This window comes from Lissotriton helveticus, chromosome 2_1 (genome assembly GCF_964261635.1).
Source record: "Lissotriton helveticus chromosome 2_1, aLisHel1.1, whole genome shotgun sequence".
In the NCBI taxonomy this organism is placed as follows: domain Eukaryota; kingdom Metazoa; phylum Chordata; class Amphibia; order Caudata; family Salamandridae; genus Lissotriton; species Lissotriton helveticus.
In genome coordinates, this window is record NC_136059.1 from 27,121,987 (window position 1) to 27,139,289 (window position 17,303).

Sequence of the window (17,303 nt, forward strand, 5' to 3'; positions counted from 1 at the left end):
GCCGTGAGGGCTGTGAGGCCTGTGAGAGCTGTGTGGGCTGTGAGAGCTGTGTGGGATGTGAGCTGTGTGGGCTGTGAGGGCTGTGAGAGCTGTGTGGGCTGTGAGAGCTGTGTAGGCTGTGGGGGCTGTGAGGGCTGTGTGGGCTGTGAGGGCCGTGAGAGTGTGAGCTGTGTGGGCTCTGAGAGCTGGGAGACCTGTGTGGGCTGTAAAAGGTGTGTGGGCTGTGAGAGCTGTGTGGGCTTCGAGAGCTGTGTGGGCTGTGAGAGCTGTGTGGGCTGTGAGGGCTGTGAGGGCTGTGAGGGCTGTTTGGGCTGTGAGGGCTGTGAGGGCTGTGAGGCCTGTGAGAGCTGTGTGGGCTGTGAGAGCTGTGTGGGCTGTGAGAGCTGTGTGGGCTGTGAGAGCTGTATGGGCTGTGAGAGCTGTGAGAGCTGTGTGCGAGTTGAGCTGTGTAGGCTGTGCGGGCTGTGTGAGCTGTGAGAGCTGTGTGGGCTGTGAGAGCTGTGTGGGCTGTGTGGGCTGTGAGAGCTGTGAGAGCTGTGTGGGCTGTGAGAGCTGTATGGGCTGTGAGAGCTGTGTGCGATGTGAGCTGTGTGGGCTGTGAGGGCTGTGAGAGCTGTGTGAGCTGTGAGAGCTGTGTGGGCTGTGAGAGCTGTGTGGGCTGTGAGAGCTCTGTGGGCTGTGAAAGCTGTGAGAGCTGTGTGGGCTGTGCAAGCTGCGTGGGCTGTGAGCGCTGTGTGGGCTGTGTGGGCTGTGAGAGCTGTGTGGGCTGTGAGAGCTGTGTGGGCCTTGAGGGCTGTGCGGCCTGTGAGAGCTGTGTGGGCTGTGAGAGCTGTGTGCGCTGTGAGAGCTGTGTAGGCTGTAAGAGCTGTATGGGCTGTGAGAGCTGTGTGGGATGTGAGCTGTGTGGGCTGTGAGGGCTGTGTGAGCTGTGAGAGCTGTGTGGGCTGTGAGACCTGTGTGGGCTGTGTGGGGTGTGAGAGCTGTCAGAGCTGTGTGGGCTGTGAGAGCTGTGTGGGCTGTGAGAGTGTGGGCTGTGTGGGGTGAGAGCTGTGAGAGCTGTGTGGGCTGTAAGAGCTGTGTGGGCTGTGAGAGCTGTGTGAGTTGTGTGGGCTGTGAGAGCTGTGTGGGCTGTGAGAGTGTGGGCTGTGTGGGCTGTGAAAGCTGAGGGAGCTGTGTGGGCTGTAAGAGCTGTGTAGGCTGTGAGAGCTGTGAGAGCTGTGTGGGTTGTGACCTGTGTGGGCTGTGAGGGCTGTGTGATCTGTGAGAGCAGTGTGGGCTGTGAGAGCTGTGTGGGCTGTGAGAGCTGTGAGAGCTGTGTGGGCTGTGAGAGCTGTGTGGGCTGTGTGGGCTGTGTGGGCTTTGAGAGCTGTGTGGGCTGTGAGAGCTGTGTGGGCTGTGAGGGCTGAATGGGCTGTGAGAGCTGTGTGGGATGTGAGAGCTGTGTGGGCTGTGAGGGCTGTGTGGGTTGTGAGAGCTGTGTGGGCTGTGAGAGCTGTGTGGGCTGTGAGAGCTGTGAGAGCTGTGTGGGATGTGAGCTGTGTGGGCTGTGAGGGCTGTGTGAGCTGTGAGAGCTGTGTGGGCTGTGAGAGCTGTGTGGGCTGTGAGAGTGTGGGCTGTGTGGGGTGTGAGAGCTGTGAGAGCTGTGTGGGCTGTAAGAGCTGTGTGGGCTGTGAGAGCTGTGTGAGTTGTGTGGGCTGTGAGAGCTGTGTGGGCTGTGAGAGTGTGGGCTGTGTGGGCTGTGAGAGCTGAGGGAGCTGTGTGGGCTGTAAGAGCTGTGTAGGCTGTGAGAGCTGTGAGAGCTGTGTGGGTTGTGACCTGTGTGGGCTGTGAGGGCTGTGTGATCTGTGAGAGCAGTGTGGGCTGTGAGAGCTGTGTGGGCTGTGAGAGCTGTGAGAGCTGTGTGGGCTGTGAGAGCTGTGTGGGCTGTGTGGGCTGTGTGGGCTTTGAGAGCTGTGTGGGCTGTGAGAGCTGTGTGGGCTGTGAGGGCTGAATGGGCTGTGAGAGCTGTGTGGGATGTGAGAGCTGTGTGGGCTGTGAGGGCTGTGTGGGTTGTGAGAGCTGTGTGGGCTGTGAGAGCTGTGTGGGCTGTGAGAGCTGTGAGAGCTGTGTGGGATGTGAGCTGTGTGGGCTGTGAGGGCTGTGTGAGCTGTGAGAGCTGTGTGGGCTGTGAGAGCTGTGTGGGCTGTGAGAGTGTGAGCTGTGTGGGCTCTGAGAGCTGGGAGACCTGTGTGGGCTGTAAAAGGTGTGTGGGCTGTGAGAGCTGTGTGGGCTGTGTGGGCTTCGAGAGCTGTGTGGGCTGTGAGAGCTGTGTGGGCTGTGAGGGCTGTGAGGGCTGTTTGGGCTGTGAGGGCTGTGAGGGCTGTGAGGCCTGTGAGAGCTGTGTGGGCTGTGAGAGCTGTGTGGGCTGTGAGAGCTGTGTGGGCTGTGAGAGCTGTGTGGGCTGTGTGGGCTGTGAGAGCTGTGAGAGCTGTGTGGGCTGTGAGAGCTGTATGGGCTGTGAGAGCTGTGTGGGATGTGAGCTGTGTGGGCTGTGAGGGCTGTGAGAGCTGTGTGGGCTGTGAGAGCTGTGTGGGCTGTGGGGGCTGTGAGGGCTGTGTGGGCTGTGAGGGCTGTGAGGCCTGTGAGAGCTGTGTGAGCTGTGAGAGCTGTGTGGGCTGTGAGAGCTGTCTGGGCTGTGAGAGCTCTGTGGGCTGTGAAAGCTGTGAGAGCTGTGTGGGCTGTGCAAGCTGCGTGGGCTGTGAGCGCTGTGTGGGCTGTGAGAGCTGTGTGGGCTGTGAGAGCTGTGTGGGCCTTGAGGGCTGTGCGGCCTGTGAGAGCTGTGTGGGCTGTGTGCGCTGTGAGAGCTGTGTAGGCTGTAAGAGCTGTATGGGCTGTGAGAGCTGTGTGGGATGTGAGCTGTGTGGGCTGTGAGGGCTGTGTGAGCTGTGAGAGCTGTGTGGGCTGTGAGACCTGTGTGGGCTGTGTGGGCTGTAAGAGCTGTCAGAGCTGTGTGGGCTGTGAGAGCTGTGTGGGCTGTGAGAGTGTGGGCTGTGAGAGCTGTGAGAGCTGTGTGGGCTGTAAGAGCTGTGTGGGCTGTGAGAGCTGTGTGAGGTGTGTGGGCTGTGAGAGCTGTGTGGGCTGTGAGAGTGTGGGCTGTGTGGGCTGTGAGAGCTGTGAGAGCTGTGTGGGCTGTAAGAGCTGTGTAGGCTGTGAGAGCTGTGCGAGCTGTGTGGGTTGTGACCTGTGTGGGCTGTGTGGGCTGTGAGAGCAGTGTGGGCTGTGAGAGCTGTGTGGGCTGTGAGGGCTGTGTGAGCTGTGAGGGCTGTGCGGCCTGTGAGAGCTGTGTGGGCTGTGAGAGCTGTGTGGGCTGTGAGAGCTGTGTGAGCTGTGAGAGCTGTGTGGGCTGTGAGAGCTGTGAGAGCTGTTTTGGCTGTGGGAGCTGTGTGGGCTGTGAGAGCTGTGTGGGCTGTGTGGGCTGTGAGAGCTGTGTGGGCTGTGAGAGCTGTGTGGGCTGTGAGGCTTGTGAGAGCTGTGTGGACTGTGAGAGCTGTGTGGGCTTTGAGAGCTGTGTGGGCTGTGAGAGCTGTATGGGCTGTGAGAGCTGTGAGAGCTGTGTGGGATGTGAGCTGTGTGGGCTGTGAGGGCTTTGTGAGCTGTGAGATCTGTGTGGGCTGAGAGCTGTGGGGGCTGTGTGGGCTGTGAGAGCTGTGAGAGATGTGTGGGCTGTGAGAGCTGTGCGGGCCGTGAGAGCTGTGTGGGCTGTGAGAGTGTGGGCTGTGTGGGCTGTGAGAGCTGTGAGAGCTGTGTGGGCTGTGAGAGCTGTGTAGGCAGTGAGAGCTGTGTGGGCTGTGTGGGCTGTGAGAGCTGTGTGGGCTGTGAGAGCTGTGTGGGCTTTGAGGGCTGTGAGGGCTGTGAGGGCTGTGTGGGCTGTGAGGGCTGTGAGGCCTGTGAGAGCTGTATGGGCTGTGAGAGCTGTGCGTGCTGTGAGAGCTGTGTGGGCTGTGAGAGCTGTATGGGCTGTGAGAGCTCTGTGGGATGTGAGCTGTGTGGGCTGTGAGGGCTGTGTGAGCTGTGGGGGCTGTGTGGGCTGTGAGAGCTGTATGGGCTGTGAGAGCTGTGTGGGCTGTGAGGGTTGTGTGGGCTGTGAGAGCTGTGTGGGCTGTGGGAGCTGTGTGGGCTGTGAGGGCTGTGTGAGCTGTGAGAGCTGTGTGGGCTGTGAGAGCTGTGTGGGCTGTGTGGGCTGTGAGAGCTGTGAGAGCTGTGAGAGCTGTGTGGGCTGTGAGAGCTGTGTGGGATGTGTGCTGTGTGGGCTGTGAGGGCTGTGTGAGCTGTGAGAGCTGTGTGGGCTGTGAGAGCTGTGTGGGCTGTGTGGGCTGCAAGAGCTGTGAGAGCTGTGTGTGCTGTGAGAGCTGTGCGGGCTGTGACAGCTGTGTGGGCTGTGACAGCTGTGTGGGCTGTGAGAGCTGTATGGGCTGTGAGAGCTGTGTGGGCTGTGAGGGCTGTGTGAGCTGTGTGGGCTGTGTGGGCTGTGAGAGCTGTGTGGGCTGTGAGAGTGTGGGCTGTGTGGGCTGTGAGAGCTGTGAGAGCTGTGTGGGCTGTGAGAGCTGTGTGGGCTGTAAGAGCTGTGTGGGCTGTGTGGGCTGTGAGAGCTGTGTGCGCTGTAAGAGCCGTGTGGGCTGTGAGGGCTGTGAGGCTGTGAGGGCTGTGTGGGCTGTGAGGGATGTGAGGCCTGTGAGAGCTGTGTGTGCTGTGAGAGCTGTGTGGGCTGTGAGAGCTGTGTGTGCTGTGAGAGCTGTGTGGGCTGTGAGAGCTGAATGGGCTGTGAGAGCTGTGTGGGATGTGAGAGCTGTGTGGGCTGTGAGGGCTGTGTGGGTTGTGAGAGCTGTGTGGGCTGTGAGAGCTGTGTGGGCTGTGAGAGCTGTGAGAGCTGTGTGGGATGTGAGCTGTGTGGGCTGTGAGGGCTGTGTGAGCTGTGAGAGCTGTCTGGGCTGTGAGAGCTGTGTGGGCTGTGAGAGTGTGAGCTGTGTGGGCTCTGAGAGCTGGGAGACCTGTATGGGCTGTAAAAGGTGTGTGGGCTGTGAGAGCTGTGTGGGCTGTGTGGGCTTCGAGAGCTGTGTGGGCTGTGAGAGCTGTGTGGGCTGTGAGGGCTGTGAGGGCTGTTTGGGCTGTGAGGGCTGTGAGGGCTGTGAGGCCTGTGAGAGCTGTGTGGGCTGTGAGAGATGTGTGGGATGTGAGCTGTGTGGGCTGTGAGGGCTGTGAGAGCTGTGTGGGCTGTGAGAGCTGTGTGGGCTGTGGGGGCTGTGAGGGCTGTGTGGGTTGTGAGGGCCGTGAGAGTGTGAGCTGTGTGGGCTCTGAGAGCTGGGAGACCTGTGTGGGCTGTAAAAGGTGTGTGGGCTGTGAGAGCTGTGTGGGCTTCGAGAGCTGTGTGGGCTGTGAGAGCTGTGTGGGCTGTGAGGGCTGTGAGGGCTGTGAGGGCTGTTTGGGCTGTGAGGGCTGTGAGGGCTGTGAGGCCTGTGAGAGCTGTGCGGGCTGTGAGAGCTGTGTGGGCTGTGAGAGCTGTGTGGGCTGTGAGAGCTGTATGGGCTGTGAGAGCTGTGAGAGCTGTGTGCGAGTTGAGCTGTGTGGGCTGTGCGGGCTGTGTGAGCTGTGAGAGCTGTGTGGGCTGTGAGAGCTGTGTGGGCTGTGTGGGCTGTGAGAGCTGTGAGAGCTGTGTGGGCTGTGAGAGCTGTATGGGCTGTGAGAGCTGTGTGCGATGTGAGCTGTGTGGGCTGTGAGGGCTGTGAGAGCTGTGTGAGCTGTGAGAGCTGTGTGGGCTGTGAGAGCTGTGTGGGCTGTGAGAGCTCTGTGGGCTGTGAAAGCTGTGAGAGCTGTGTGGGCTGTGCAAGCTGCGTGGGCTGTGAGCGCTGTGTGGGCTGTGAGAGCTGTGTGGGCTGTGAGAGCTGTGTGGGCCTTGAGGGCTGTGCGGCCTGTGAGAGCTGTGTGGGCTGTGAGAGCTGTGTGCGCTGTGAGAGCTGTGTAGGCTGTAAGAGCTGTATGGGCTGTGAGAGCTGTGTGGGATGTGAGCTGTGTGGGCTGTGAGGGCTGTGTGAGCTGTGAGAGCTGTGTGGGCTGTGAGACCTGTGTGGGCTGTGTGGGGTGTGAGAGCTGTCAGAGCTGTGTGGGCTGTGAGAGCTGTGTGGGCTGTGAGAGTGTGGGCTGTGTGGGGTGTGAGAGCTGTGAGAGCTGTGTGGGCTGTAAGAGCTGTGTGGGCTGTGAGAGCTGTGTGAGTTGTGTGGGCTGTGAGAGCTGTGTGGGCTGTGAGAGTGTGGGCTGTGTGGGCTGTGAGAGCTGAGGGAGCTGTGTGGGCTGTAAGAGCTGTGTAGGCTGTGAGAGCTGTGAGAGCTGTGTGGGTTGTGACCTGTGTGGGCTGTGAGGGCTGTGTGATCTGTGAGAGCAGTGTGGGCTGTGAGAGCTGTGTGGGCTGTGAGAGCTGTGAGAGCTGTGTGGGCTGTGAGAGCTGTGTGGGCTGTGTGGGCTGTGTGGGCTTTGAGAGCTGTGTGGGCTGTGAGAGCTGTGTGGGCTGTGAGGGCTGTGTGGGCTGTGAGGGCTGTGAGGCCTGTGAGAGCTGTGTGGGCTGTGAGAGCTGTGTGGGCTGTGAGAGCTGCGTGAGCTGTGAGAGCTGTGTGGGCTGTGAGAGCTGTGAGAGCTGTTTGGGCTGTGAGAGCTGTGTGGGCTGTGAGAGCTGTGTGGGCTATGTGGGCTGTGAGAGCTGTGTGGGCTGTGAGAGCTGTGTGGGCTGTGAGGCCTGTGAGAGCTCTGTGGACTGCGAGAGCTGTGTGGGCTTTGAGAGCTGTGTGGGCTGTGAGAGCTGTATGGGCTGTGAGAGCTGTGTGGGATGTGAGCTGTGTGGGCTGTGAGGGCTTTGTGAGCTGTGAGATCTGTGTGGGCTGAGAGCTGTGGGGGCTGTGTGGGCTGTGAGAGCTGTGAGAGCTGTGTGGGTTGTGAGAGCTGTGCGGGCCGTGAGAGCTGTGTGGGCTGTGAGAGTTTGGGCTGTGTGGGCTGTGTGAGCTGTGAGAGCTGTGTGGGCTGTGAGAGCTGTGTAGGCAGTGAGAGCTGTGTGGGCTGTGTGGGCTGTGAGAGCTGTGCGGGCTGTGAGAGCTGTGTGGGCTGTGAGGGCTGTGAGGGCTGTGTGGGCAGTGAGGGCTGTGAGGCCTGTGAGAGCTGTATGGGCTGTGAGAGCTGTGCGTGCTGGGAGAGCTGTGTGGGCTGTGAGAGCTGTATGGGCTGTGAGAGCTCTGTGGGATGTGAGCTGTGTGGGCTGTGAGGGCTGTGTGAGCTGTGGGGGCTGTGTGGGCTGTGAGAGGTGTGTGGGCTGTGAGAGCTGTGTGGGCTGTGAGGGCTGTGTGGGCTGTGAGAGCTGTGTGGGCTGTGGGAGCTGTGTGGGCTGTGAGGGCTGTGTGAGCTGTGAGAGCTGTGTGGGCTGTGACAGCTGTGTGGGCTGTGTGGGCTGTGAGAGCTGTGAGAGCTGTGTGGGCTGTGAGAGCTGTGTGGGATGTGTGCTGTGTGGGCTGTGAGGGCTGTGTGAGCTGTGAGAGCTGTGTGGGCTGTGAGAGCTGTGTGGGCTGTGTGGGCTGCGAGAGCTGTGAGAGCTGTGTGTGCTGTGAGAGCTGTGTGGGCTGTGACAGCTGCGTGGGCTGTGACAGCTGTGTGGGCTGTGACAGCTGTGTGGGCTGTGAGAGCTGTATGGGCTGTGAGAGCTGTGTGGGCTGTGAGGGCTGTGTGAGCTGTGAGAGCTGTGTGGGCTGTGAGAGCTGTGTGGGCTGTGGGAGTGTGGGTTGTGTGGGCTGTGACAGCTGTGAGAGCTGTGTGGGCTGTGAGAGTGTGGGCTGTGAGGGCTGTGAGGCCTGTGTGAGCTGTGTGGGCTGTGAGAGCTGTGTGGGCTATGAGAGCTGTGTGGGCTGTGAGAGCTGTATGGGCTGTGAGAGCTGTGAGAGCGGTGTGGGATGTGAGCTGTGTGGGCTGTAAGGGCTGTGTGGACTGTGTGGCTGTGAGAGCTGTGTGGGCTGTGCGAGCTGTGTGGGCTGTGAGGGCTGTGTGAGCTGTGAGGGCTGTGTGGGATGTGAGAGCTGTGTGTGCGGTGAGAGCTGTGTGGGCTGTGAGAGCTGTGTGGGCTGTGAGAGTGTTGGCTGTGTGGGCTGTGAGAGCTGTGTGGGCTCTGAGAGCTGTGTGGGCTGTGAGAGCGTTGTGGGCTGTGTGAGCTGTGAGAGCTGTGTGGGCTATGAGAGTTGTGTGGGCTGTGAGGACTGTGAGGGCTGGGTGGGCTGTGAGGGCTGTGAGGGCTGTGAGAGCAGTGTGGGCTGTGAGAGCTGTGTTGGATGTGAGAGATGTGTGGGCTGTGAGAGCTGTGTGGGCTGTGAGAGCTGTGTGGCTGTTAGAGCTGTGTGGGCTGTGAGCTCTGCTTCTTTTGCGTCTCGGTCTACCTAGCACACGATGAATGCCAACACTTCCTGGTTAGAAGTGTTGACAGCCAATGAGCATGCGGCTTTCCTGTGAAATGCATGCTGATTGGCTGCCACTGTTTGTCAACACTCCAGCTGTGTGAGCTGTGAGAGCTGTGCGGGCTGTGAGAGCTGTGTGGGCTGTGAGATTGTGGGCTGTGTGGGCTGTGAGAGCTGTGAGAGCTGTGTGGGCTGTGAGAGCTGTGTGGGCTGTGAGAGCTGTGTGGGCTGTGTGGGCTGTGGGAGCTGTGTGCGCTGTGAGAGCTGTGTAGGCTGTAAGAGCTGTATGGGCTGTGAGAGCTGTGTGGGATGTGAGCTGTGTGGGCTGTGAGGGCTGTGTGAGCTGTGAGAGCTGTGTGGGCTGTGAGACCTGTGTGGGCTGTGTGGGCTGTGAGAGCTGTCAGAGCTGTGTGGGCTGTGAGAGCTGTCTGGGCTGTGAGAGTGTGGGCTGTGTGTGGTGTGAGAGCTGTGAGAGCTGTGTGGGCTGTAAGAGCTGTGTGGGCTGTGAGAGCTGTGTGAGTTGTGTGGGCTGTGAGAGCTGTGTGGGCTGTGAGAGTGTGGGCTGTGTGGGCTGTGAGAGCTGAGGGAGCTGTGTGGGCTGTAAGAGCTGTGTAGGCTGTGAGAGCTGTGAGAGCTGTGTGGGTTGTGACCTGTGTGGGCTGTGAGGGCTGTGTGATCTGTGAGAGCAGTGTGGGCTGTGAGAGCTGTGTGGGCTGTGAGAGCTGTGAGAGCTGTGTGGGCTGTGAGAGGTGTGTGGGCTGTGTGGGCTGTGTGGGCTTTGAGAGCTGTGTGGGCTGTGAGAGCTGTGTGGGCTGTGAGGGCTGTGTGGCTGTGAGGGCTGTGAGGCCTGTGAGAGCTGTGTGGGCTGTGAGAGCTGTGTGGGCTGTGAGAGCTGCGTGAGCTGTGAGAGCTGTGTGGGCTGTGAGAGCTGTGAGAGCTGTTTGGGCTGTGAGAGCTGTGTGGGATGTGAGAGCTGTGTGGGCTGTGTGGGCTGTGAGAGCTGTGTGGGCTGTGAGAGCTGTGTGGGCTGTGAGGCCTGTGAGAGCTCTGTGGACTGCGAGAGCTGTGTGGGCTTTGAGAGCTGTGTGGGCTGTGAGAGCTGTATGGGCTGTGAGAGCTGTGAGAGCTGTGTGGGATGTGAGCTGTGTGGGCTGTGAGAGCTGTGTAGGCAGTGAGAGCTGTGTGGGCTGTGTGGGCTGTGAGAGCTGTGCGGGCTGTGAGAGCTGTGTGGGCTGTGAGGGCTGTGAGGGCTGTGTGGGCTGTGAGGGCTGTGAGGCCTGTGAGAGCTGTATGGGCTGTGAGAGCTGTGCGTGCTGGGAGAGCTGTGTGGGCTGTGAGAGCTGTATGGGCTGTGAGAGCTCTGTGGGATGTGAGCTGTGTGGGCTGTGAGGTCTGTGTGAGCTGTGGGGGCTGTATGGGCTGTGAGAGCTGTGTGGGCTGTGAGAGCTGTGTGGGCTGTGAGGGCTGTGTGGGCTGTGAGAGCTGTGTGGGCTGTGGGAGCTGTGTGGGCTGTGAGGGCTGTGTGAGCTGTGAGAGCTGTGTGGGCTGTGAGAGCTGTGTGGGCTGTGTGGGCTGTGAGAGCTGTGAGAGCTGTGTGGGCTGTGAGAGCTGTGTGGGATGTGTGCTGTGTGGGCTGTGAGGGCTGTGTGAGCTGTGAGAGCTGTGTGGGCTGTGAGAGCTGTGTGGGCTGTGTGGGCTGCGAGAGCTGTGAGAGCTGTGTGTGCTGTGAGAGCTGTGTGGGCTGTGACAGCTGTGTGGGCTGTGACAGCTGTGTGGGCTGTGACAGCTGTGTGGGCTGTGAGAGCTGTATGGGCTGTGAGAGCTGTGTGGGCTGTGAGGGCTGTGTGAGCTGTGAGAGCTGTGTGGGCTGTGAGAGCTGTGTGGGCTGTGGGAGTGTGGGTTGTGTGGGCTGTGACAGCTGTGAGAGCTGTGTGGGCTGTGAGAGTGTGGGCTGTGAGGGCTGTGAGGCCTGTGTGAGCTGTGTGGGCTGTGAGAGCTGTGTGGGCTATGAGAGCTGTGTGGGCTGTGAGAGCTGTATGGGCTGTGAGAGCTGTGAGAGCTGTGTGGGATGTGAGCTGTGTGGGCTGTAAGGGCTGTGTGGACTGTGTGGCTGTGAGAGCTGTGTGGGCTGTGCGAGCTGTGTGGGCTGTGAGGGCTGTGTGATCTGTGAGGGCTGTGTGGGATGTGAGAGCTGTGTGTGCGGTGAGAGCTGTGTGGGCTGTGAGAGCTGTGTGGGCTGTGAGGGTGTTGGCTGTGTGGGCTGTGAGAGCTGTGTGGGCTCTGAGAGCTGTGTGGGCTGTGAGAGCGTTGTGGGCTGTGTGAGCTGTGAGAGCTGTGTGGGCTATGAGAGTTGTGTGGGCTGTGAGGACTGTGAGGGCTGGGTGGGCTGGGTGGGCTGTGAGGGCTGTGAGGGCTGTGAGAGCTGTGTGGGCTGTGAGAGCTGTGTTGGATGTGAGAGCTGTGTGGGCTGTGAGAGCTGTGTGGGCTGTGAGAGCTGTGTGGCTGTTAGAGCTGTGTGGGCTGTGAGCTCTGCTTCTTTTGCGTCTCGGTCTACCTAGCACACAATGAATGCCAACACTTCCTGGTTAGAAGTGTTGACAGCCAATGAGCATGCTGCTTTCCTGTGAAATGCATGCTGATTGGCTGCCACTGTTTGTCAACACTCCAGCTGTGTGAGCTGTGAGAGCTGTACGGGCTGTGAGAGCTGCGTGGGCTGTGAGATTGTGGGCTGTGTGGGCTGTGAGAGCTGTGAGAGCTGTGTGGGCTGTGAGAGCTGTGTGGGCTGTGAGAGCTGTGTGGGCTGTGTGGACTGTGGGAGCTGTGTGCGCTGTGAGATCTGTGTGGGCTGTGAGGGCTGTGAGGGCTGTGAGGGCTGTGAGGGCTGTGTGGGCTGTGAGGGATGTGAGGCTTGTGAGAGCTGTGTATGCTGTGAGAGCTGTGTGGGCTGTGAGAGCTGTGTGTGCTGTGAGAGCTGTGTGGGCTGTGAGAGCTGAATGGGATGTGAGAGCTGTGTGGGATGTGAGAGCTGTGTGGGCTGTGAGGGCTGTGTGGGTTGTGAGAGCTGTGTGGGCTGTGAGAGCTGTGTGGGCTGTGAGAGCTGTGAGAGCTGTGTGGGATGTGATCTGTGTGGGCTGTGAGGGCAGTGTGAGCTGTTAGAGCTGTGTGGGCTGTGAGAGCTGTGCGGGCTGTGAGAGCTGTGTGGGCTGTGAGGGCTGTGAGGGCTGTGTGGGCTGTGAGGGCTGTGAGGCCTGTGAGAGCTGTATGGGCTGTGAGAGCTGTGCGTGCTGGGAGAGCTGTGTGGGCTGTGAGAGCTGTATGGGCTGTGAGAGCTCTGTGGGATGTGAGCTGTGTGGGCTGTGAGGGCTGTGTGAGCTGTGGGGGCTGTGTGGGCTGTGAGAGCTGTGTGGGCTGTGAGAGCTGTGTGGGCTGTGAGGGCTGTGTGGGCTGTGAGAGCTGTGTGGGCTGTGGGAGCTGTGTGGGCTGTGAGGGCTGTGTGAGCTGTGAGAGCTGTGTGGGCTGTGATAGCTGTGTGGGCTGTGTGGGCTGTGAGAGCTGTGAGAGCTGTGTGGGCTGTGAGAGCTGTGTGGGATGTGTGCTGTGTGGGCTGTGAGGGCTGTGTGAGCTGTGAGAGCTGTGTGGGCTGTGAGAGCTGTGTGGGCTGTGTGGGCTGCGAGAGCTTTGAGAGCTGTGTGTGCTGTGAGAGCTGTGTGGGCTGTGACAGCTGTGTGGGCTGTGACAGCTGTGTGGGCTGTGACAGCTGTGTGGGCTGTGAGAGCTGTATGGGCTGTGAGAGCTGTGTGGGCTGTGAGGGCTGTGTGAGCTGTGAGAGCTGTGTGGGCTGTGAGAGCTGTGTGGGCTGTGGGAGTGTGGGTTGTGTGGGCTGTGACAGCTGTGAGAGCTGTGTGGGCTGTGAGAGTGTGGGCTGTGAGGGCTGTGAGGCCTGTGTGAGCTGTGTGGGCTGTGAGAGCTGTGTGGGCTATGAGAGCTGTGTGGGCTGTGAGAGCTGTATGGGCTGTGAGAGCTGTGAGAGCTGTGTGGGATGTGAGCTGTGTGGGCTGTAAGGGCTGTGTGGACTGTGTGGCTGTGAGAGCTGTGTGGGCTGTGCGAGCTGTGTGGGCTGTGAGGGCTGTGTGAGCTGTGAGGGCTGTGTGGGATGTGAGAGCTGTGTGTGCGGTGAGAGCTGTGTGGGCTGTGAGAGCTGTGTGGGCTGTGAGAGTGTTGGCTGTGTGGGCTGTGAGAGCTGTGTGGGCTCTGAGAGCTGTGTGGGCTGTGAGAGTGTTGTGGGCTGTGTGAGCTGTGAGAGCTGTGTGGGCTATGAGAGTTGTGTGGGCTGTGAGGACTGTGAGGGCTGGGTGGGCTGTGAGGGCTGTGAGGGCTGTGAGAGCTGTGTGGGCTGTGAGAGCTGTGTTGGATGTGAGAGCTGTGTGGGCTGTGAGAGCTGTGTGGGCTGTGAGAGCTGTGTGGCTGTTAGAGCTGTGTGGGCTGTGAGCTCTGCTTCTTTTGCGTCTCGGTCTACCTAGCACACGATGAATGCCAACACTTCCTGGTTAGAAGTGTTGACAGCCAATGAGCATGCTGCTTTCCTGTGAAATGCATGCTGATTGGCTGCCACTGTTTGTCAACACTCCAGCTGTGTGAGCTGTGAGAGCTGTGCGGGCTGTGAGAGCTGTGTGGGCTGTGAGATTGTGGGCTGTGTGGGCTGTGAGAGCTGTGAGAGCTATGTGGGCTGTGAGAGCTGCGTGGGCTGTGAGAGCTGTGTGGGCTGTGTGGGCTGTGGGAGCTGTGTGCGCTGTGAGATCTGTGTGGGCTGTGAGGGCTGTGAGGGCTGTGAGGTCTGTGTGGGCTGTGAGGGATGTGAGGCTTGTGAGAGCTGTGTATGCTGTGAGAGCTGTGTGGGCTGTGAGAGCTGTGTGTGCTGTGAGAGCTGTGTGGGCTGTGAGAGCTGAATGGGCTGTGAGAGCTGTGTGGGATGTGAGAGCTGTGTGGGCTGTGAGGGCTGTGAGGGTTGTGAGAGCTGTGTGGGCTGTGAGAGCTGTGTGGGCTGTGAGAGCTGTGAGAGCTGTGTGGGATGTGAGCTGTGTGGGCTGTGAGGGCTGTGTGAGCTGTTAAATGCTGTGTGGGCTGTGAGAGCTGTGTGGGCTGTGAGGGCTGTGTGGGTTGTGAGAGCTGTGTGGGCAGTGAGAGCTGTGTGGGCCATGAGAGCTGTGAGAGCTGTGTGGGATGTGAGCTGTGTGGGCTGTGAGGGCTGTGTGAGCTGTGAGAGCTGTGTGGGATGTGAGCTGTGTGGGCTGTAAGGGCTGTGTGAGCTGTGAGAGCTGTGTGGGCTGTGAGAGCTGTGTGGGCTGTGAGGGCTGTGAGGGTTGTGAGAGCTGTGTGGGCAGTGAGAGCTGTGTGGGCTGTGAGATCTGTGTGGGCTGTGAGGGCTGTGAGGGCTGTGAGGGCTGTGTGGGCTGTGAGGGATGTGAGGCCTGTGAGAGCTGTGTATGCTGTGAGAGCTGTGTGGGCTGTGAGAGCTGTGTGTGCTGTGAGAGCTGTGTGGGCTGTGAGAGCTGAATGGGCTGTGAGAGCTGTGTGGGATGTGAGAGCTGTGTGGGCTGTGAGGGCTGTGTGGGTTGTGAGAGCTGTGTGGGCTGTGAGAGCTGTGTGGGCTGTGAGAGCTGTGAGAGCTGTGTGGGATGTGAGCTGTGTGGGCTGTGAGGGCTGTGTGAGCTGTGAGAGCTGTGTGGGATGTGAGCTGTGTGGGCTGTGAGAGCTGTGTGGGCTATGAGAGCTGTGAGAGCTGTGTGGGATGTGAGCTGTGTGGGCTGTGAGGGCTGTGTGAGCTGTGAGAGCTGTGTGGGATGTGAGCTGTGTGGGCTGTAAGGGCTGTGTGAGCTGTGAGAGCTGTGTGGGCTGTGAGAGCTGTGTGGGCTGTGAGTGCTGTGTGGGTTGTGAGAGCTGTGTGGGCAGTGAGAGCTGTGTGGGCTGTGCGATCTGTGTGGGCTGTGAGGGCTGTGAGGGCTGTGTGGGCTGTGAGGGATGTGAGGCCTGTGAGAGCTGTGTATGCTGTGAGAGCTGTGTGGGCTGTGAGAGCTGTGTGTGCTGTGAGAGCTGTGTGGGCTGTGAGAGCTGAATGGGCTGTGAGAGCTGTGTGGGATGTGAGAGCTGTGTGGGCTGTGAGGGCTGTGAGGGCTGTGTGGGCTGTGAGGGCTGTGAGGCCTGTGAGAGCTGTATGGGCTGTGAGAGCTGTGCGTGCTGTGAGAGCTGTGTGGGCTGTGAGAGCTGTATGGGCTGTGAGAGCTCTGTGGGATGTGAGCTGTGTGGGCTGTGAGGGCTGTGTGAGCTGTGGGGGCTGTGTGGGCTGTGAGAGCTGTATGGGCTGTGAGAGCTGTGTGGGCTGTGAGGGTTGTGTGGGCTGTGAGAGCTGTGTGGGCTGTGGGAGCTGTGTGGGCTGTGAGGGCTGTGTGAGCTGTGAGAGCTGTGTGGGCTGTGAGAGCTGTGTGGGCTGTGTGGGCTGTGAGAGCTGTGAGAGCTGTGAGAGCTGTGTGGGCTGTGAGAGCTGTGTGGGATGTGTGCTGTGTGGGCTGTGAGGGCTGTGTGAGCTGTGAGAGCTGTGTGGGCTGTGAGAGCTGTGTGGGCTGTGTGGGCTGCAAGAGCTGTGAGAGCTGTGTGTGCTGTGAGAGCTGTGCGGGCTGTGACAGCTGTGTGGGCTGTGACAGCTGTGTGGGCTGTGAGAGCTGTATGGGCTGTGAGAGCTGTGTGGGCTGTGAGGGCTGTGTGAGCTGTGTGGGCTGTGTGGGCTGTGAGAGCTGTGTGGGCTGTGAGAGTGTGGGCTGTGTGGGCTGTGAGAGCTGTGAGAGCTGTGTGGGCTGTGAGAGCTGTGTGGGCTGTGAGAGCTGTGTGGGCTGTGTGGGCTGTGAGAGCTGTGTGCGCTGTAAGAGCCGTGTGGGCTGTGAGGGCTGTGAGGCTGTGAGGGCTGTGTGGGCTGTGAGGGATGTGAGGCCTGTGAGAGCTGTGTGTGCTGTGAGAGCTGTGTGGGCTGTGAGAGCTGTGTGTGCTGTGAGAGCTGTGTGGGCTGTGAGAGCTGAATGGGCTGTGAGAGCTGTGTGGGATGTGAGAGCTGTGTGGGCTGTGAGGGCTGTGTGGGTTGTGAGAGCTGTGTGGGCTGTGAGAGCTGTGTGGGCTGTGAGAGCTGTGAGAGCTGTGTGGGATGTGAGCTGTGTGGGCTGTGAGGGCTGTGTGAGCTGTGAGAGCTGTCTGGGCTGTGAGAGCTGTGTGGGCTGTGAGAGTGTGAGCTGTGTGGGCTCTGAGAGCTGGGAGACCTGTATGGGCTGTAAAAGGTGTGTGGGCTGTGAGAGCTGTGTGGGCTGTGTGGGCTTCGAGAGCTGTGTGGGCTGTGATAGCTGTGTGGGCTGTGAGGACTGTGAGGGCTGTTTGGGCTGTGAGGGCTGTGAGGGCTGTGAGGCCTGTGAGAGCTGTGTGGGCTGTGAGAGCTGTGTGGGATGTGAGCTGTGTGGGCTGTGAGGGCTGTGAGAGCTGTGTGGGCTGTGAGAGCTGTGTGGGCTGTGGGGGCTGTGAGGGCTGTGTGGGTTGTGAGGGCCGTGAGAGTGTGAGCTGTGTGGGCTCTGAGAGCTGGGAGACCTGTGTGGGCTGTAAAAGGTGTGTGGGCTGTGAGAGCTGTGTGGGCTTCGAGAGCTGTGTGGGCTGTGAGAGCTGTGTGGGCTGTGAGGGCTGTGAGGGCTGTGAGGGCTGTTTGGGCTGTGAGGGCTGTGAGGGCTGTGAGGCCTGTGAGAGCTGTGCGGGCTGTGAGAGCTGTGTGGGCTGTGAGAGCTGTGTGGGCTGTGAGAGCTGTATGGGCTGTGAGAGCTGTGAGAGCTGTGTGCGAGTTGAGCTGTGTGGGCTGTGCGGGCTGTGTGAGCTGTGAGAGCTGTGTGGGCTGTGAGAGCTGTGTGGGCTGTGTGGGCTGTGAGAGCTGTGAGAGCTGTGTGGGCTGTGAGAGCTGTATGGGCTGTGAGAGCTGTGTGCGATGTGAGCTGTGTGGGCTGTGAGGGCTGTGAGAGCTGTGTGAGCTGTGAGAGCTGTGTGGGCTGTGAGAGCTGTGTGGGCTGTGAGAGCTCTGTGGGCTGTGAAAGCTGTGAGAGCTGTGTGGGCTGTGCAAGCTGCGTGGGCTGTGAGCGCTGTGTGGGCTGTGTGGGCTGTGAGAGCTGTGTGGGCTGTGAGAGCTGTGTGGGCCTTGAGGGCTGTGCGGCCTGTGAGAGCTGTGTGGGCTGTGAGAGCTGTGTGCGCTGTGAGAGCTGTGTAGGCTGTAAGAGCTGTATGGGCTGTGAGAGCTGTGTGGGATGTGAGCTGTGTGGGCTGTGAGGGCTGTGTGAGCTGTGAGAGCTGTGTGGGCTGTGAGACCTGTGTGGGCTGTGTGGGGTGTGAGAGCTGTCAGAGCTGTGTGGGCTGTGAGAGCTGTGTGGGCTGTGAGAGTGTGGGCTGTGTGGGGTGTGAGAGCTGTGAGAGCTGTGTGGGCTGTAAGAGCTGTGTGGGCTGTGAGAGCTGTGTGAGTTGTGTGGGCTGTGAGAGCTGTGTGGGCTGTGAGAGTGTGGGCTGTGTGGGCTGTGAGAGCTGAGGGAGCTGTGTGGGCTGTAAGAGCTGTGTAGGCTGTGAGAGCTGTGAGAGCTGTGTGGGTTGTGACCTGTGTGGGCTGTGAGGGCTGTGTGATCTGTGAGAGCAGTGTGGGCTGTGAGAGCTGTGTGGGCTGTGAGAGCTGTGAGAGCTGTGTGGGCTGTGAGAGCTGTGTGGGCTGTGTGGGCTGTGTGGGCTTTGAGAGCTGTGTGGGCTGTGAGAGCTGTGTGGGCTGTGAGGGCTGTGTGGGCTGTGAGG